This window comes from Mus pahari, unplaced genomic scaffold (genome assembly GCF_900095145.1).
Source record: "Mus pahari unplaced genomic scaffold, PAHARI_EIJ_v1.1 scaffold_5086_1, whole genome shotgun sequence".
NCBI lineage: Eukaryota > Metazoa > Chordata > Mammalia > Rodentia > Muridae > Mus > Mus pahari.
The window spans coordinates 118,944-122,153 of record NW_018391894.1 but is presented as its reverse complement, the minus strand read 5'-3'; positions in this window follow the sequence as shown (position 1 = coordinate 122,153).

Here is a 3,210-nt window from a genome sequence, read left to right as displayed (position 1 = left end):
ACATGCTTCTTAATGATATAGGACTAAGAATACCCTTAAATATCTTTTTTTTTTTTTCCCAATGTGACCATGTTCAGAAGTGGATTTATTTAACTTAGGATTCTTTTTTTTTGGTTTTTCGAGACAGGGTTTCTCTGTGTAGCTGTCCTGGAACTCACTTTGTAGACCAGGCTGGCCTTGAACTAAGAAATCCACCTGCCTCTGCCTCCCAAGTGCTGGGATTAAAGGCGTGACTACCATCGCCTGGCTCTAAGTAGAATCCTTATGCTTCCTTTGTTGATAAAAATAAATAAATAAATAAAAGCACCGTTTAGAAATAACTCCCAGGTTCTCCTTTCCTGCAACAGGAAAGAAATCCTTTCCAGCTCTTCTGTCTTGGCTCTTGTGATGTTTATTCTACATGGAATGAACTAAAACTGCAACAGTTCAGTACTGTGAGGGATTTTTCTTAATTATAGCTTTTTACTTTGTAAAACCTATTTTTTAAAAAATCTGGATCTTTTGACATGATGGGAAATACCTTTATTGTAGGCCACCCCATCTGGTAGCAGCCTACATTTAGAAAGATGGTAGGTAATTCTTTCTCCTTGTCTTCATGTGCTACCTCTGGCTAGCAAGCTCACTTTTTAAAACCCNCATTAGAGCCTACTTCTTCCCAATTCTGGTATATACTGAAGACCAGGCAAGACATCCAGTCACGTGGACTGAAGCACTACTGTATTCTTTCCATGTGCAGACAGCCATTGTTGGACTACTTGGACCCACCTTGCAAGCCATTCCAATAACTCCTTTTACTACATATACAGAGAGATCCCTTCTATGAGTTTTGTTCATTAGGATACCTTTATTAATACAGCTGTGGTTTTTTTCCTCTTCCCACTAAGGAAGATGTGCTGGCTAGCAATCGTGTTGTGTAGAGTTTGTCATCTGTTTCCTGCTTTTCTCCCGGGGCTGTGTAAAGTATCATGCCTACCAGGTGAAACACAGCTGCATGTTTACCTGACCCAACCATGAAACCACAGAACAAAAATCTTAGTGTTTCCTAAAAGTCTCTTGAATTGTTACTATTCTGGACACCCTTCCCCTGTGGGCTGGATTGTTTATTTCACTGCAAGTTGAATCCTGGTTCTGCAAGCTATCTGCCTTGATTCCAGGAGGGAGAAGGGGAAGTGCTGGAAGCAAGAAGAATAGGGGGCTAGAGGGAAGGCACAAGTGCTACTGAAATGCACATCTCTCCAGATCTGGAAAAGGTCTAGCTCTGGAATGGACGCCTGGTACAGGAACCACCTTGCCTTAACCTTTCAGTGAACTCTTACCCTACTGATCTGGAAAAGGGTTGGCTGTTGGCCAGGAATCTTTATAATGTGTCCCTTCATGACACTCTAACCGTAAGGGAGGTGCTTATGTCACTCAAGCCTCGCTGGCCAATCAAGGCCGCCAGTCTGACCTGCCAGTCAGAAGTGGAGGAGGGTGCTTCCGGGTGCCATGCTGCTGTTTCAATGCTGTAGCTGGAGAGGCTGGAGTGCTTTGTGTGTCATACTCTGAGTGCTACTGCTGGGTGCTGTGAGGGGAGTTCAGGGGAACTCTGAACTTGCGACATGGCAACTATATGGCAGCTGCTTCCAATGGGAACGTGCAGGCGATTGAACAGCTGGAGCGAGTATGGCGAGTCCTCCCTGTGGCTGGGTGTGAACCACGAACCGCAGCTCCACAGGGCCACATGTGAGGTTGTGGTCTTAGCTGTTCCCAGAGAGAGCCTGGAGGTGACCTGTGAATAGCTTTGCTCTGGGGCTGCATTTGCACAAGTATTTGGAGCATGGGTTTGTATGTTTAAACATTCTTGGTAAGATTGCAAACACAGAAATGCCTAGTTTCTACTGTATCTTCTTAAAAGTTTAGAACTTTGTTTTAACATTGTGATGTGAGATATATTTGGAGTTAATATGAAAAAGTTGTAAACGTCACCTCTTGTCTTGGGTAGCAGTCCAATATTAAGCTGTGCAGCACTGTTTTAAAAAGACTCCTCAAGTTTATCCCAGTGTGTAATACTGTCTGCTGACTTCATACATGTCATCCCCTTCTCCTCCTGGACGTAGTTTAAATATAAAAGATGATATTCTCTCTTTTTTAACTTCCTTAACTCTTTTCGTTCGTTCGTTCGTTCTTTCTTTCTTTCGTTTGTTCTTTTTTTAACTTTATTTTATTTTTTACTGGATATTTTCTCCAATTACTTTTCAAATGTTATCCCCTTTCCTGGTTCCCCTCCCAACACTCCCACCCCCTGAAACCCTCTATGCAATCTACCCATCATTCCTCTGCACTGGGACCTTGAGCCTTCAGAGGAACAAGCACCTTTCTTCCCATTGATGCCAAATAAGGCCATCCTCTGCTACCTATGGTACTGGAGCCATGGGTTTCTCCATGTTTATGCTCTGGGGAGTCTGGTTGGTTGACACTGCTGTTCCTCACATGGGGCTGCAAAGCCCTTTAGCTCCTTCAGTCTTCTCTCCAACTCCTTCATTGGGGACCCTGAGCTCAGTCCAATGGTTGGCTGGGAGTATCAGCCTCTGTATTTGTCAGACTCTGACAGAGCCTCTCAGGAGACAGATCTATCAGGTCCCAGTCAACAAGCACTTCCCAGCCTCTACAATAGTGTCTGGGTTTGGTGACTGGCTATGGGATGGATCCTCAGGTGGGGCAATCTCTGGATGGCCTTTCCTTCAGTCTCTGCTCCACACTTTGTCTCTGTATTTACTCCCATGAGTATTTTGTTTCCTCTTCTAAGAAGGACTGAAGCATCCACACTTTCGTCCTCCTTCTTCCTGAGCCTCACTTGGTCTGTGAATTGTATCCTGGGCATTCCCAGCTTTTGGGCTAACATTCACTTATTATTTGTGTTCTTTTGTGATTGGGTTACCTCACTCTATGATATTTTCTAGTTCCATGGATTTGCATAAGAATTTCATGAAGTCATTGTTTTTAATAGCTGAGAGTAGTACTCCATTGTGTAAATGTACCACATTTTTTGCATCCATTCCTTTGTTGAAGGACATCTGTGTTCTTTCCAGCATCTGGCCACTATAAACAAGGTTACCATGAACATAGTGGAGCATTTGTCCCTGCAATATGTTGGAGCATCCCCTGGGTACATGCCCAGGAGTAGCACAGCTCCACACCCAGGCAATACCACATCCAGTCCACTGAGGAACC